An 18,346-nucleotide genomic window follows, 5' to 3' on the forward strand; every position below is an offset into this window, starting at 1 on the left:
TGGTCCGTCTCCTGGTTATCGCTTCGCTGATCCGAGGGAAGGATTGGAAGTAGCGTGGTGGAGTTTCGTTCATATATATATATGTATATTCACTGAAAAAACCATAGGTTTCAGGGACGTTATAGTTGGTTGGACATTTCACTCGTACAAAACCATAGAAATTCCCCTGTTATAGTTAGTTCAGCACTGCTGATGATGTCACATATTACATCATTCATGACATGGTCAGTGACATCACTGATGATATCAATGATGACATCTCAAATTACATCACTGATGACATCACTGATTACATCATCCAGTGACTGTGTGTTTGTGTAAAGTTTAAATATGTTTTATATATATGCCAAGGTATATTGAAGAATGAGTAGGTGTATAAGTGTCTGGATGGAGGTTTTAGTAGGTCTGTGACTGACTCTTTAAGTGAGTGATTACATGTGTCTTACTAAATGCCTGGGTTAGTGACTGATACAGACATTCACACAGTTTAGTTTGTCAGTTGGTGTGTAAGCGGTTGCATGGGTTGGTGAGTAGCTACATGAGGATCTATATGGGTTAATAATTGGTTGTCTGAGTATCTGTATGGGTGCCTGGGTGTGTGTGTGGGTGGGTGGGAGGTGTGTGAATCTGTGCATAGATGTTTGAGTGGTTGATTCACTGTGTGTACGGGTTCAAGAGTGTGTGTATGGTGTGTTGGTGAGAGAATGGATGCCTCAATGTTACATGTCCCAGTAACTACATATATAAAAGGTAGTTTATGTGAGAGTTGAAGTATATAAATGACTATACATGAGAGTCAGTGATTGTGAGAGTGGCTGCATGGATGAGTGTGCGCTTGTATCAGTGATTGTAGAAAAGATTAAGCATGCATTGTTTCTGATTGAATAACTGATGTGGTGTGTGTATACCTGTATAGGTCAGTAAATGGAAGTGTGATTGATTCTTTGCATGACTGACTAGGTGTGTGAGTAACTCTGGCTGAGTGGTCATGTGTGAGTGAATGTATAGATGTATGAGTGCTTATGATAGTGTTGTATTGATTAGTGACTACATCTATGAGTGATTCTACAGGTGAATGAGTGGATGTGTATGTAGACTTAGGAATCAGTGAGTGTGTATGTAGTAACTGGTACAGTGGGTGTATCAAAGGCTATATTACAGTGTGAGGAGGTGGATCAGATTTTCACGTGGATGATGGCATCAGTGATGTCATTTGAGATGTCATTAATGATGTCATCAGTGATGTCACTGACCATGCCATTAATGATGTAATTTGTGACTTCATCAGCAGTGCATTGCGGAGGAGCGAGTTATAGTTAGCTGAACTAACCATAATGGGGGAATTTCCATGGTTTTGTAAGAATGAAATGTCCAACTAAATATAACGTCCCTGAAACCTATGGTTTTTTCAGTGAATTTCAATGTTTTTTTAAAATGCTAATTTCTAACTATGCCCACAAAGTTAGGACTTGTGAAGACAGAGGAAGAAAAGCAAGACAAATGCAGAAAGAGGCAAGCGAAGTCCAGAAAGACAAAGAACAGTGCAGGAAAAAGCAAGAGATGTGCAGATAGAACCAACAGAGGAGCAGGAAGTCCTCCTGTGCCCCCAACTTCTTAGTGACAGGTAATGGTGGTAACTGACTCTGACTAACCAGGACTGGAGCCAGTGCTATGCTAAAAGACACTTAGAATACAGTGAAAACACCTACACAAACTAGGGAACACTATGTGTTGGGGTACCCCTGTATTGAGCATGACCTTCTCTGTATTTGCCAAGAGTTAGTGCCTGGGTCATTGCCTGAGTACATGGGTAGTCACTGGATGATTAGAGTGCTGCAAGGACAGGGCATGGTAATTTTAAAACTGCTTGGGGTTCGGCCGAGTGATTGGAAAAGTACATGATGCTGGATGGGTGATTGGAGGAGTGCATGTGTAGTGACAGAGGGATTTCTGGATTGCATGGGTACAACCTGGGTAATTGGAGTAGTTAATCAGTACTGTGTAGGTAGTCTGCATGGGTAGTGCACAGGGGATTGTAGCAGTGCATGGGTTAGTGCATGGGTCATTGCCTGAGTACATGGGTACAAACTGGAAGATTACAGTACTGCAAGGAGAGTGCATAGTGAATTTATAAGTGCCTGGGTTTTGGTGGAGTGAATGGATAAGTACATGGTGCTCGCTGGGTGATTGGAGGAGTGCATGGGTAGTGACAGGGCAATGGCTGGTCTGCATGGGTACTGCTCAGCGTATTGTAGCAGTGCATGAGTTAGGGCATTGGTCATTGCATGAGTGCATGGGTAGTGACTGGATGATTAGAGTGCTGCAAGTAGAGTGCATAGTGAATTTATAGGTGCTTGGGTTTTGGGAGAGTGATTGCATAAGTACACACAAGTTACACCAGGCCCTGCCCCCTCCCTTCACCACTGTGCAAACGCACCCCCTGGTGGGTTGTAATTTGGGGAATTAATTCCCCTTGAATACTGAGGGTCCCTGGGGGCCAACTAGCCCACCATGTACCTCCAGTAAGCGCCACAGAGCTGTGTTGCAGAGAGGTGGTCGGAGGCCATGCCCCTTTTTATGCCTCTCTGCAACGCAACTCTGTGGTGCCACAGGGGGCTTTTGCACACTTGTCACATTAGGCCACACCCCCTACCTGCACCACTGTGCAAACACACCCCCTGGCGCATAGTAAATTGAGGGATTAAGTCCCCTTGAGTCCTGAGGGTCCCTGTGAGCCAACTAGCCCACCAGGTACCTCCAGAATGTGCCAGGGAGCTGTGTTGCAGAGAGGTGTTCATAGGCCACACCCCTTTTTACACCTCTCTGCAACTCAGTGCTAAAGTGCTTATGCTCTGTGTAAATTGTTATTGTGATTGGTTATCCATGAGTAACATATTTGTTTTACCAGGATGTCCCTAGTAAAGTGCACTGAGTGTGCCAGGGCTGGTAAATCAAATGCTACTAGTGGGCCTGCAGCACTGATTGTGCCATCCTCATGAGTAGTCCTAAAATGGTGTCTCAGGCCTGCCTGTGTGCAGTTGCTAACTGCCATGATGACCTGACCAGTGTCCACACTGGCCAGGCCTAACCCTTCCCTTTCTGTATGCATTGGACACCTCTATGGAAGGCCCAAGGTACCCCCCTGGACAGGGTGCAGTGTATGTGAAAGGTAGAGCATGTACTAGTGTGTGTGACATACTCTGGTAGTAAATTATAGCCATTTTTGTTTTTCATTATTGAAAGGCTATCTTGCCCTTAGGCTGTAATGGGGAACGCTGTGTATAATGTTTACCTGCATATCTTCCCATAGGATCAAGATAGAAAATAAAAGTCTGGTATCCCTGAACTCAGAATTTATTAACCCATCTTTTAGGAAGGATGGTTTTTAAATCCTGTGTTTGAAAACAGCACTTTTAGAAAGTGGCTGGTTTCTTGTCTGACCTATCTGTGTGCCTTTGGCTGCTTGTGAATTCACTGGTTTGTGAGTGACAGGGCTGGGGGAGACAGAATGAGTACGCCCAGTGGTGAATAGAGAGATCTGCATCTAGTTGGGCAGGAGGAGTTGCACCTGGGACCTGAATAGGACTGTGCCTGCCCCCCACAGTGCTGGCTCCACCCCCGTGGTGCGTCTGATGTCTCTGCCCTGCACTGTTAAAGGAGAGAAGGAATCATGTCAACAAAGTGCTCAAGAGCTGTGCTTTCCCTCCACAATGCTGGCTCCACCTCCTGTGGGGCATTTCATGTTTCTGCTCTTCACTGTCAAAGGAAAAAAGGAGTCATGTAAACAGAGTGCTTCAGAACTGGTTTGGACCGGGCTCAGAGCCCTCCTGCACAAAGGGAACACAGTCTTTTGGGGGTATAAGTACAGGACCCCAGACCACTGAACTTTAGATCCTCCTGGAATCAAGAAGGAACCTCTGCCAAGGAGAAAGTTGGAAGACTTAAGAGGAAGGACTGTCCTGCTGTGTTTTTGTGGGCTGACCTGCAGTTGCATTGCTAGGATCGAGATTGTCGCAGCGCCTGTCGGCGCTGGGTGAAATCGCCGCACCACTTGCTTCCGATTCGCATCACGTCACTGCGAACATCGTTGCAAAGCCATCGCATCGGGGGCCGTGAGAGAAGAAGATCGACGCTGCGCCACGCATCGCCGCCGCACTGAGATCGCCGCCGTCGCGAAGATTGTCCCATTGTGCCTGTGCGAGACGCTTCCTACCGAACCTGCGCACTGGAATCCATACAAGGTATCGCATCCCTCCCCATACAGACTGGATTCGTCGCAACACGCCCGCTGCATCCAGCGGTGCTGTTGCATCACCTCCCCAGGGTCTCAGGAGTTACGCCTTGCATGTTTTTCAACGCTGCAGCTTCATTTTGGAACTTTGTATCAACTACAGGTACTTTGGGCTAAACGTGAAGCAACTGTGGATTAATTTAACGCAAACCCTCGAACTCTTTGAAAATCATATTCTTGAACTGCGTATGTTGGATTTTTGTCGTTTTGGGTTTGTGTAGTTTAGATAAAGATACTTTATTTTTCTAAACTGGTGTGGAGTCCATTTGTGGTGTTTTCACTGTGTTACTTTACACATTGCCTTTGATAAGCCTGTCTGCTCGTGCCAAGCTACCAAGGGGGTGAACAGGGGTTATCTAAAGAGTGTATCCCCCTTGCCCTGACAAGAAGCAAGGGTCCCTATTTGGACAGTGGTACCTATCTCTGCCAACTAGAGGTTCCCAGATCAAACACTCAGGACCTACTGAACGGATTCATACCATCTAACAAAAAAGAGTTCTTTCTGAAACAAGGGCTACCTTTTTGCCAAATTCGGTGTAATTCCGTTCAGCAGTTCGGGTTGTAGCCATGTCTAAAGTTTCCTATGAAAATTAACATGGAGAAAACATGTTTTGGGACCCCTTTTTTTCTCGGCCCGCTTGCCGAATCACCCCAAAACATTTAAGATAGGAGCTGACCGGAGCGGGCCACGATTTTTTTAAATTTTGCAAAGATTCGTCAACCGGCACCAAAGTTATTGGGAAAAGAAAAAACGCTTTCCTATGGAAACTAGGTCCTAACTATATAAATATATATATAGGCTATAGTAAAACGTGTCTAGATGAGGCCCTTAGGAAAAGTAATTCAACAACTAGGGAGGCTCTAGTAAAAACTAAACACAGTATCTCCACCAAAGCTCAGTCTAAAGACAAATTCAGATTCACTTTAAGATTCAACCAACATGAAGGTGCAGTCAGGAAGATTATCAAGAAAAATCGGCACCTCATCAAACAGGACCCCATTATCGGTAAAACAGTCTCCAAACAACCGGCAATAACATATCGCCGTGGGAAGTCTATGAAGGACATCATGGTAAAAAATGATCCGTGTGGGCTGGAGACGAAGGATACATGGCTATCCCAGCAAAAAGGCTTCCTAAAGTGCAAGACATGTAAGGCCTGTCAACACGGAGTGTTAATGACCAAATACAAAACTCCATTTAGTGAAAAGGAGTGGGTCATAGACAAGGCTTTGAATTTCAAATTCTGATCGCGTAATTTATACAGAGTCAGAGTCAGAGTCAAAAATACTTTATTAGATTATTTTAAAATCATAAAAGTATACTACACGTGCAATTATACAGAAATACACATACATACACAGATCAGCAATACAATTCAATTATAGGCAATTGTTAAAAAACGGTTAAGATCAATTGGGTATAAAAAAGTCAATAGCAGATAAAACATTAAAAATAATTCATGTACCCTAAAACCATCATATTAGAATTTTAAGTAGTTTCATTTACCATGTTACTTCATCCTGAAGGCTTGATCACAAGAGGGAGAAATAAATGAACATCTCTTGACAGAATAAAATTAAATCTAAACTTGGGCTATTCCAGAATACATTCCATAGTTGGAGTACTCAACAATCTATGCCATTTAGCACGCATCGATGCTACCAAGAAATTAGCAACCCCAAACATCACAATAGGGGTCTCCATAAGTTGTAAAAACAACAATGCGGGTTTCACTTGCTTAAATCCCTTGTCCCTCAGGAGTGGTATGATATATTTTTTCCTACCCTCAGCAAAAAAGGGACAAAAAAAGACAAAGTGTATCAGGTCTTGATCAGTGAAAGCATCACATTTACAAGGAGCATTATCCCTAGGCGTATTCCATTTTGGGTATTCACCCAATAAAAGATGCATCTGATTAAAACGGAATTTCGTCAATAGCCAACGATGATATGGCTTGTTCACTATAATCAAATAAGGCTGAGTAGTCATAGTTGATATTACTGAATAGTGTGCCCTTACTGTGGTTTTCTCTATTTCCTGGGCTTCACGGTGGATATTTCTATAATTCATAAATTGAACTTTTATCCATGTGACATCATCTTTACACAGGCTTTCGGGGTTAGAATATAGTTCCGGGCGGCCCAAATGTGTAGCTACGGTTTTAATATGTTTCAACCACTTTATGTCTTTGGCTCTATCTCTCCCCATACAATCGCTGATAATTTTACGATTTAGAGTCAGACTAGGATTCAGCCATAGTTTCACCCAAAGAAGTAGTGGGGCCATATTAAGTGCATCCTCGATATAACCTAACCCTAGTTCCGTGTGAACAGCAAAGGAGGGGGCAGACTGTGGTAAACCCAATAGAGAACGCATGGATTTGTTCTCTTCTTTCTGTATTGGGGTAAGATCCTTATAGCCCCAAATCCCAGCCCCATATCTTGCTAGGGCCAAAGTTTTGGCTCTATACAGAGTAAGTATGGCTTCTGTAGGTTTCCCTCCCAGCCTTTTAGCGAAAATTCTGATCGCGTAATTTATACATTGGAATGTCCTTGCAAATTGAAATATGTTGGGAGTACTGTATTACAAGGCCATTAAAGAGTGCTACAGCATATTAGAGCCAATAAAAACAATGATCTCTCGTACCCAGTGGCACACCCCTTTAATGAAAAACAAATAGGGGGATCCGAAGGAGCTAAAGTACTATCTGGTGGATTCGGTCCCGATCTTCAAGAGGGGAGGAGACCGTACAAAGGCCCTTCGTAAATTAGAGATGCTGTACATTCTCAAACTAGATACCAAATTAACGGGAGGCCTTAATGCAACCGAGGAACTTTGGTCAAGCATTGAAGTATAACAACAATTTTTGATATATGGGAGACCAATGGTTGTATGAAAAAGGAAAAGACTGATAATCAACATTAGGGGTAGGATGAAGTGATTGTAATATGTGTATACGTGTTTGGTTTTCGATATTTATTTGGTTATAATATATATTATATATATTTATATTCTATTTTAATATTGATTCATTAGATTTTTCCTAATCTATATTTACACTAAAGCACAGTTTGCACATGCTCTCACTTTTCCCTTTTGTCGCTATTTCAAATCCCCTTCTTCAAAATAATACCCATCCTACAGTGAATGATATTAGATAACCATTAGCGAAGTAAAACACAATTAAAAAAAATGATGTATGAAACATATCATTCTAAATTGCATAAGACAATTTTTATCTCAAAAAGCATTTAAAGAAATTTGCGCTGAACAACATGATAGATTAACAAATTTGCAGCAAATTTCCTCCCACACCTCTTTACATATGGGCACTCGGGTGGGCCAGGTCCTGAGGGCTTATTTCTATTTTAAATAAGGGGAGGAGGACCACAAATACACTTTACAGAGGAAGGAGGGCTGCATTGACCCCCTCCTGGGCCATTTATGGTCCCAAGGACCACCACCTCCCTGGGGATTGTTACTTTGTTGGAAGCAAGGGTTGCACGCAACCCCCTCCTGGGCAAATCTAGGCCCGGTGATCACCACCTCTATGGAGCAGGCCCTTCACAATGAAAGGAGGGGGGCAGTGTGGCCCCCTCATAGAACCTCTAATGGCCCTGGAGATGCCACCCCCTAGAGTCGGCGCCCTATCTCCTGAGGTGCAGGGAGCAGCATTTTTGGCTGCTCCTTGTGCATGGGAGCAATGCCGGCTTCTGCCGAAGACAGGGAGCTGGCAGGCACTGCAGGGACTCTGAGCCTCCCCAGTGGTCCCCAACGTTTCACATGGGGTGCCCGGGTGGGCTCCAGGGCACCCAGGATGAAGAGGCTGGGCTCCTCGGGGCTGAGATAGGCCTGAGGTAGGAGGCCGTGCAGTCTCTCCCCAATACGTTTTGGCTAGGTCCCAGGGGATGGGGACCCTGTGGGCTGAACCCAGCCCAGGAAGCGGGGCCGCTCAGCTCCCCTCCCCTTGTATAATTTTAGAAAGTGAGAGCAGGTTCTCCCTTTTAATAACCCTCACGGTGCAAATACCCCAAATCATCGGCAAGCTCCGCTCGTGTGGCCACACCCTGTTTTCCTTTGTAGTATACAAAGGTATTTCTGTCTTTTACCACATTGATGGAAAGTTAACCAAAAGGACCAAGCAATTTTCCTGCCGATTTTGATGATGCATTCTTGATGCAGAGGAATACGAGGACATCTCCAACAAACAAACAAGAACTTACTTAGTATATAGTTAAGAGGAAGTACCTCTGTTTAGTGGAGATTCACCTCTTTGTAGTCTTGTTGTGTTCTCTTGATGAGGATTCATGTCTTCACAGATTAATGGATGAAGGAACAATCACCTTGCCAATATTACATTTGCATAAGGTTACTGGAGACATTGCCTTATGGTCCTTTATGCAATCCAATGCGGTACCCAGTAGAAAGTACTCTAGTCAGATAGACCTTTTTGGCAAAATCATTGATTCTTCTTTGAAAAAATTAGGTTTTATTCTGGCCCTGATGCTCATTTCACAGAAAATACACCTCAATGGGAAGCACTTACAAATATAAACAAGGCAGGTGCCCCAGTTGAAACTCCACTACTCTAAAGCACAAATTATCCTAACTTCTTAGGCTTGATGAAGGCAAGAAAAGTATTTTTACTCACATATTCCACGTTGAAAAAACAATATGAAGTCCTTAATGGAGGTGAATGCGTCATTGATCTATTGGAGCACAGTCAGATCATAGTGACTGTGACAAGTGTTTTTTTCTTGTCTTGAGAGTAGAGTCGAAGGTTCTGCCTTTTAATTACCCTGATTATGCTAATGCCAAAATCATCTGCAAGGTCAATCAGTTTGGCACCATCCCGTCTTCATTACAAGTATATGAAAGTCCTTCTGCCTTTTCCTACGTTGATAAGCAGCTCACCAGAAGACCTCCGAGCATGTTTCTTGTTGATTTTGGTGTTGTGTTCTTGATGCAGAGGAATTTTGAGGACATCTCCACCAAAAAACAAACACTTACTTCATATAGTTAAGAGGATGTACCCTTGCTTTGTGGAGATTCCTGTTTTTGCAGTCTCGTCCTGTTTGCTAGACAAGGATTTATGTATTCACAGAGTTTTTGGATCAAGACACTCAATGAACAATCACATTACTGACCTTACATGCAGGCAAGGTCAGTGGAGACATTTCCTTGTGGTTCATTATGTAGCTGCAGTGTAGTATATGTACTAGCAATTACACAACGAGATAGCACTTACTTATTAACCAGTAGAAAGTACTCCAGCTGGGGAGACATTTTGTGTAAGACTGGGGACTCCTCGGGCCGTATTACACATATGGCACATTTTCCTTGAATGCGCCAGGTGCACCTTTTAAAACGTGTGCACTCTTCCATAAAAGGGAAGCGCATTCCTGTTAAAAATGGAGCAGCTGCTTTAAAGCTGCTCTGTGCTTCACAGTGCAGGCAGAAACCCACCTGCACTTTCAAAGGGGATTAAAGATCCCCTTGCAGGCGGGTGCAGTTAGTGACTGCACCTGCCTGCAAGAGGATGTCTGGGGGGCGCACTGTTAGTGCCTCACCTTTTAGGTGGCGGCCTATCAGTGTGCCTCCTGTGAGCTTCTTTGCCTCTGCGTCCCATCTATAATACGGTGTGGGTGCAGAGGCAAAGGGATTCCTTAATTTATATGGGGCCACCCCCTAATATAATTGAGGGAATGCCCTCTTAAGGAAGCACTGGTGCTGTATGTATGCTAGCGCTTTCAGTATTACAGAAGGAGACGTACAAACAGCTGCCGCCTATCTTTAATACCAAAGTGCCCCGGAGGGATCACAAAGTGGGTGTAAATGCCTGTTGCGTCCCCAGGGTACTTCTATAATACAGCCCCTGTTGAATAAAGGTGCAGGTAAGGTTCCGCTCTGGCCAAGTCACTCACACAGCTACAGGCACACCCAAACACCCAGACACCCACTTACACACTCATGTATTCATTCTCAGAAACACTCACAGACCCACAAAGCTGCTCACTCATCCACTCACACATCCATACAGCCACTCACACACCCAAACAACCACTAACACAGCCACTCACGGACCTATAACACATCTCACACACCCACACAGCCCCTCACACACCCACTTTTGATCCATGCAGCCACTCACAAACCCACTCACAAACCCATACTGTGATACTGTGAATGGGTGCATAAGTAGCTCTGTGATACTCCTAGTCACTGACTCATACAGCAACGCACACACCCTCTTACTGACCCATACAGTAACTCACATACACACTCACACAGCTACAATGCACTCACACACGCAGTCTTAGACCAATACAGCCACTCACATACCCCTCACTGGCCTAAACAGCTACTCACACACACAGTCTTGAAGGTTACATATTACAGTTAGGAAATACAAATGTAAAAACCTTAGGAATTTACTAAAAAACAAAGGTTACAGGAATGTTATAGTCAGGAAATAGAATTTAAAAAAACCTTGGAAATTCACTGAAAAATACAAAGGTTACAGGGACGTGATAGTTAGGAAATAGAATTAAAAAACATAGAAATTCACTGACAAAATGAAAGGTTACAGGGATATTCTAGTTAGCAAATAGAATTTAAAAAATCTTCGAAATTCACCAAAAAAACAAAGGTTACAGTGATGTTATAGTAAGGCTCAGATTTCACTTGAACAAATATTTCAAAAGGAGCCCAGAGGGAAAACAACAGCAGGGTTGCCCTCCACTCAAACAACATCAGTACACAAAAACCCTGTCCCGTTAGGCGGCCTATGTCTTTCTGTTCAAGAGCGGAGAATATCTTACATCCAATTCTTCCGCTACACTACCATTTTTATCTAAATTCGAGGGTATGAACGAGTGTCGCCCTTAATTTAAAACCTCTTTCAATTCTCAAATGGCTGTGAAGAAAAGAAACATACAAACACAAGTCTTAATTTCTGTGCACCAAATCACCAGTACATTGAAAAATGTGTGAAGGACGAAATGACACCTCACGGGCGCACCACCATCGGGGTAACTGGTAGGTACTCACCAGGTTAGGCCCCTTTTCTCATTATTGGCAATCATTTCGTCCCAGAAAAGTAACAAAAGGAAGAAAAGGGATGTGTCCAAAAACAAAATTTGGAGGTGAATAAGTGCAAAATACTGAGTAACAGCCTCACTCACTAATGACAGAAAGTGCTTAAAATCGACATGCACACCTCTCTCAAACTCTTATTCTTAAATCCTAGATATGTCGAATTAAAAGGGGGAAGGTAGCTAATTTTGCATACCCACATCCCTTCCGCCAAGGAGACTTAGCGCTCCGTGAGGCTTCAACGGATTGATAAGACAACCATTGGGTCTATGCCACAGAGGACTCACTTAAGGAGTTTTTTGAGACAAAGTTGTATACCCCTGCAGCTGGTATGAGAGACTCATGATGACAGAGGTGTAAAAAGAAACAAGTGTCCAACAGAGGTGCTGTGACAGAGAGTCTAGCCCTGAAGAATTTGCCCCGAGTTCACAGGCAAAGAAACATGTTGGCAGTGGATGTGGGTATGCAAAATTAGCTACCAGCGGGGCAATAGGCTAGTAAATAAGCCCCTTACTGTGTAAATACTTGATTGTCTGGAGTGCACAACTTTGTATTCTTCTTTTCTTCTCTGCTAACGCCTTATTTGTTGATGGACACTGAATATTTCACTATGCTGTTGGATTGCAGCTTACAAATGGGAAATACTTTGTTTAATGAAACACCGCTGGCAACTTTGAATAAAACATGATATTATTTTGTCTAGTGCTGGCCTCAAACACTGCACATTTTAGCACAGATAAATAAAGTTTATGTGATCTTGACTGAACTATTTCAGTAGTAACAGAGTAAAAAGGAGAACTTTCTCCATTATTTCCTGGCTCCTGGAACAAATTGCAATTTTATTAAGAGAATAGGCATTGTTTCACTATGTTGGTGTGATGGCACACAAAGTTATTCATACTTTCGAGACACTGTGTTAAAGGCAATGATTTATTAAAGAAGTGGGCGAGTGGAGTCAGAAGAACGTTGTTGTAATAGCCCAATACAGACATACTCGGAACTCCTAGAAATGCCCTAGTTATTCATGTATTCCAGTCCCTCAGTCTAATGGAAACACGCCTTATCGAGCTTGATGCAAGAACCTGGACATAGATGCTGCTGTTCATTAAAATAATGCTTACCGCAAGCCATTTCTGACAGGATTCAGGGGTTGTTTAACAGCTGCACTCTCATTTCTCCGGGACCAATCGTTGGGCTCCAATGGGGGGGGGGCTGCTGTACCTATCACTATCTTTCCCTACTCTAGTGATTTCAAGAGCCTTAGTAAAATTGACAAAAAGGGTGAACATAATTTCTACAGACATTAATCTGTGCATTAGAGCAGGGGGGTAAATCAGCCCTCTGCAACAATTGCTGTGCAGTGGGGCCTCAACTCATCAATGGCCACCCTTCTGCCCAAAGTCAATGAATATTTGGGGCTCTCTTAACATATTGGAGGGAGGCCATCATTTTGTGTTACTCCACTGCACAACAGCTAGCATTAACACACAGGGCCCAACTATGGCAATCATGACTTTCTCAGTCATCAGTATTGTGAAATCAAGTTCAGGTGCAAGTGCAAGCACAAGGTCAGGGGACATTCTTTGCTTTACAACCAATGGTACCCTCAAAACTAAGTGGGGGAAAAATCCCGAGAGTTGAATGCAAGCCCTAAAGGGTTGGAGAAATGAGTACAGTCCAGCAGAAATCTCTCTAGAAAGGCACATTAGTGCTAGTGTGGCAAAAAATTGATGTGAGCAACTCTTACAGAATATTAAATAAAAAATTCAATTTGAGCAATTCTTACCGAGTATTGAATTTAGAATTCTGTGGGTGAAGCTGATTTAAAGGTGACAACTTGATATCAGTGATCAATTCTCTTTAATCACTATATAGTTTCAAAAACAAGTCACACACATATATATATTCACTGAAAAAACCATAGGTTTCAGCCACATTATAGTTAGGAATTATCATTTAAAAAACCTTAAAAATTCACAAAAAAAACCATAGGTTTCACACATGTTATAGTTAGCTGGACATTTCACTCATACAAAACCATTGAAATTCCCTCGTTATAGTTAGTTCAGCTAACTATAACTCGCGTGCCCGCAATGCACTGCTGATGACATCACATATTACATCACTCATGACATGGTCAGTGACATCACTCATGACATCACTGATGACGTGAGTCATCCTTTCACAAGGATGATGTCATCAGTGATGTCATCAGTGATGTCATTTGAGATGTCATGAGTGATGTCATGAGTGATGTCACTGACCATGTCATGAGTGATGTAATATGTGACGTCATCAGCAGTGCCTCTGTTGATTGCCAGCACTACTCCTTTGTTATCTGACCAGAGCATCAGCTTCATGTCCCTCAATTTTAGCTTCCAGACTGCCAAAGCCACTAAAATGGGGAACAACTCCAGGAATGTGATGTTGCTGGTAATGCCCTGTTTATGCCAGCTGTTTGGCCATAGACTTGCGCACCAAATTGTCCCCCAGGATTACCCTGAAGCCTGCACTACCTGCAGCGTCTGTAAACAAGGCTATTTTCCTGGCAATCACCCAACTCTCTCTCCATATCAACATACTGTTAAACTCCGCCAGGAATGTGTCCCACATGATGAGGTTGTGCTTGAGACCCGCCCCCAACCTGACCTGGTGGTGTTTGTGCTTGAGCCCGGCTGTTAACTGTATTAGGTGCCTGGCAAAGACCCTGCCGGCAGGGATGATTCAGGCTGCAAAGTTGAGCTTTCCAATAAGCCATTGTAGCTTGCGGAGGGTTGCCTTCTCCCTACCGTAGAAGTTTTTTATGTTATCCCTGAATTCTTTTACTTTCACCTCTGGAAGCCTGGACGTTACTGCAACTGAGTCTAGCGCACTCCCTAAAAATATGAGCTGGGTGGTTGGATCCACTGTTTTGTCTGCTGCCAATGGGACTCCCAGCTCCCCCGCTAGCTCTTGAAATGCTGCCACCCCGCAGACCTGGCGGGACTTACAAACAGGAAGTTGTTGAAGTAGTACAGTTTGCCCCTTGCAGGTGCCGATCATGCAACGCTCATTCCAAAAAATCTACTAAATTGCTCGAAGTATGCACAGGACACTGACCATCCCATTGGCATTGCTTTATAAAAGTAAGTTGCCCCCTCCCACTGGAAACCCAACAGGCGAAAGCTAACCGGGTGAACCGGGAGGAGACGGAATGCTGATTCAGTTCGGTTCATGATCTTTAATCAGTTGAAGACAAAAGCAACCATAAAAGTACATCCAAAAATACAACAAAAAGCCAGTCACATCATAAAATCAATTCATCTTAATTCTTTTAAAAGCACAATAAAAAAACAGTCAGTCATCATCTGTTATAGTACAGTTCGGGGAATGACAGGTTCATGATCCACTATAATGAGCTTTTCTTATTTTCATTGCATTTACTATAAAAAAGTGCTATATTGTAGCACAGAAAGGGATCACCTAATGACACCACTTTATAAGATCTAATATTCCAGGTTAATAACAGAGGTTTTAGATACAGTGCCCTGGGGTTTCAGTACAGTTTACAAAATAATAAAAAGTACAAGGTGCTCTGTTTTCTCTGTTTGTCACAAGGACAACGATATGTGTTGGGGGGACAGGATCTCATAGAGGGAAAAGCAATGAGGTGATGTACTATTCCACATCTCAACCTTGTTAAAACAAATCTATGCTTCATGATGCTTACGGAGACCTGGTAATTGTTAGCTCCCTCCACCATGTCCAGTGACTTATAAAATACGACTGATGAGTTAAACTCGTTGTCTGACTCATGTTTATCTTGCCTGTTTCAATGTCGGCTTTCGCCATGAGGGCACCATGGCCTGCTGCCCTTACTAGGTCAATGGCATCATCCACTGTTGCGTAACCCACTGCACATACCTCTGAGCTGATGCCATTGTTAACGGACTCACCCTTATGGAAGGAAAGATGGTGAATAAGTCTGAACTGACCTGCTTCTTTCTTGGGAACTACTCCCAATGGAGAGATGACCAATCCCTTTGGTACTGGAAGTGGCAGGAGGCCTTCAATACTTACCAGGGATTTTTCTTTGTCTATTTTCTGATGCACTATCTCTGGGTGCTGAATCGCTGATTTTAAATTGTTGGTGTTGCCCGAGGGTAGGGGGCCCTCACATGGTATAACAAAACCTTCTTAAAAACCTTTCACTAGCATACTTGCTTACTCTTTGTTATGGTATTTGTTAGCTAGCTGCCTGTCTGAGCTGCTGCATGTTGATGGGGGACGCGGCTAGCCGGTAGCTGCTTTATTCCCTTAGTCCCCCTGCACTTGTTGCATCTGTGCTAGTGATTCTTCTTCTCTTTCTTGTCTCCTCGCTGCTCCTTCTTGCGCTTGCACCCTGCTGCTGGGTGTCCCAACCCACAGATGGAGCATATGTGTTGAAATTTACAAGAGACACCAAATGTGCACTCATTGGTCTCGTATTTCCAGCAGATGGCAGCCAGTCCGCTGGTGGGAGGAGGCTTCCAATTGTTGTATGTTTTGGGCAGCCACGGTCAGTATTGGGAGTACCTGCCGGTCGGTGATGTGAGGGGGGGAAGGGCAGTAGGGGGTTAGTAAACTATGGATTACTGAGGGTTATAGGTAAGTAAACATATATATAACTAAAATTAATTTTGTTGCGCGCACTGCATCGCATTTGGGAATGCAGTGCATGCAACGAAATTAATTTTATTTATTTTCTTACCTGTAAACTTCGGTAATCCATAGTTCACTACCCACCACCCTGCCCCTCCTCCTCCCCACGTCACCGCCCGGCAGGTACTCCCATTACCAACCGCAGCTGGTTTTGGGCATGTGAAATGACCTGCCCATGCCTTTGTAAAATGCACCGCTTTTGCAACCATCATTTTGTGTGTGTCAGTCCAGTCAGGGTGGGTCGGCATTTAGAATCTAAAGCCCTTATCATATTCTAACCATGCCTCCCCCGGGAAATGCCTGTGTGCCCCATGAATATTGGCCTTGTCCAACCAAAGATCTGCTGTCTTGTGAGGGAATTTCTCAACAATAATGCAGGCCATGACTCTGAAGGCATCCAGTCAGTTGTCGAAATTCTTTTCTTTCCTCTCCTGTCTTTCCTATCATCATCTTTTTTATCACATACCGTTAGATCAGTCCATCTAATTGTATCTCTTACAAGGAGAAAATATTTATGAATTCTATTCTCCATATCCTCTCCTTAACTGCTAAAGGGATGAGGCTTGCTAATCCGGTGGCCCGCATGATCAGTGATGCGGGCCTGGTGATGGCCTAGTGCATGCATCTGACACTTAACCAACTCTCCCTTGGTGGTTTGTTCTGCTTGCACTACTCCATGCTTCTGTGGGGGATGCCATCCCCCTCTGTGTCCTGCACCTGGGTGCTGTGATCAGTTGGCCACGCTGGCTGCCCTGTAAGTGTTCTTGCCGTGAGCTACCTGGGTCTATTAGGTGCCATGGTAGCCCTGATGCCCCCCTTGAGGTGGAGCACCTGTAGCCCCTAGCCTCTGTGTGTCCAAGCCACTGAATAACAAAGGTGGAAATGACTTCAAGCATTCCTGCACTATCACGCCAATTTACTCACCACTTGTGGCGTTGATATTTCCACTTGGCCCTGCCATTGCTGGGATGGCTACAGGCAGCAGGTCATCCCCCTTGGACCTTCTCTTGGCTGCCGGTTTCTTTGGTGCTTTTGCTGGGGCACTCTGTCTCTTCCTAGGTGCGGGCCAACCGTTGACTTCAGATGGTTGCTTTCTGGCTCCTCTCCCGGCCTCCTCCTCCATACACACCTGCCGCTAACTGGTCCTTGTAGAGCTGTGTGAGGTAGTCTAGTGGTTGGGGGGCGGAGTCGTAGGAGGCGCAGGAACAGGAGGAGCCGGGGAAAGGAAATGGTCAGTTAGAGTAGGGACATTGAGTAAGCTGGATGTACTGAATAAAGCTCCTGAAGTTAAACCAAGGTGTCTGTGGTTATTGGTAGCTGGACGCTACAGCTGGCGACGAGGGTGGGATGAGCAAAACCCCACAAGCCACAGCACCTCGTAAAGCCACCCTGTCCCCGCAGCGTCGAGGAGCGAGCTCCGCTGCTGAATCAAGTGGGTGCCGAAAAGAGGAAGTCGGCAGTAAGTGACCTCGGCCCCAGAGATGCTGAGGAGCCCCAAGAGAGTCCTGACAGCGAGCGCTGCAACGCTCGATATATGAAGACATTTCGCGCCGAAAGCGCGAGTCACGCTGGATGCGTGCAACTTGGCATCCTAGGAAAACAGGAGTCGGGAGCCCACTCCGACCCTGTCCAGCACCCCAGATCGAGACCGGAGTCCCCCGACGTCGAGGACGCTGCCCCGAGAGCCCGGTGACAAGCGCTGTATGGCCAGCGTTTGAATGACGCTTTCGCGCCAAAGGAAAGCGTCGGAATTGCCCCCAGTGACGCCGACAACAACGAAGGTACTGGGAGCCCACCCCAGCCCTCGTGAAGTGACCCGTAAAGTGGAAGGGGTCCCAGAAGCCAAGTGACCCCTGCAGAGGCACCGGAGGACAAGTGCCGAGTCGGCCGGCATCGGGTCTCACCCCCGATGCGTGAGGAGTGGCGAGGCAGCTGAAGAAACGGAGGTCGGGAGCTCACCCCGATCCTACCTGCCACGTGGATGCCCAGATGCGCGTCTGGAAGTGCTCTCCGCCTGGAAATCGGCTGCCGGTGAGTGCCGAGTGAAGAGACGTGTGTCTGGAGGCTTGAATGAGACTGAGATCTCGTGGGAAACGAGATTCCCATAGCGGCGGCCATCTTTGAGTCAGGCGGATTTCTGGGACGTACCCTGTGTGATTTATAGGCGGCCATCTTGGAGTCAGGCAACAGCCAGAAGGTGAACAAACATTGGCAAGAACAAAGCAACAAACATTGGTACATGCAAAACAACAAGCATTGGTGCATGCAAGGACAAGTAT

This window comes from Lissotriton vulgaris, chromosome 7 (assembly GCF_964263255.1).
Source record: "Lissotriton vulgaris chromosome 7, aLisVul1.2, whole genome shotgun sequence".
Classification (NCBI taxonomy): Eukaryota; Metazoa; Chordata; class Amphibia; order Caudata; family Salamandridae; genus Lissotriton; species Lissotriton vulgaris.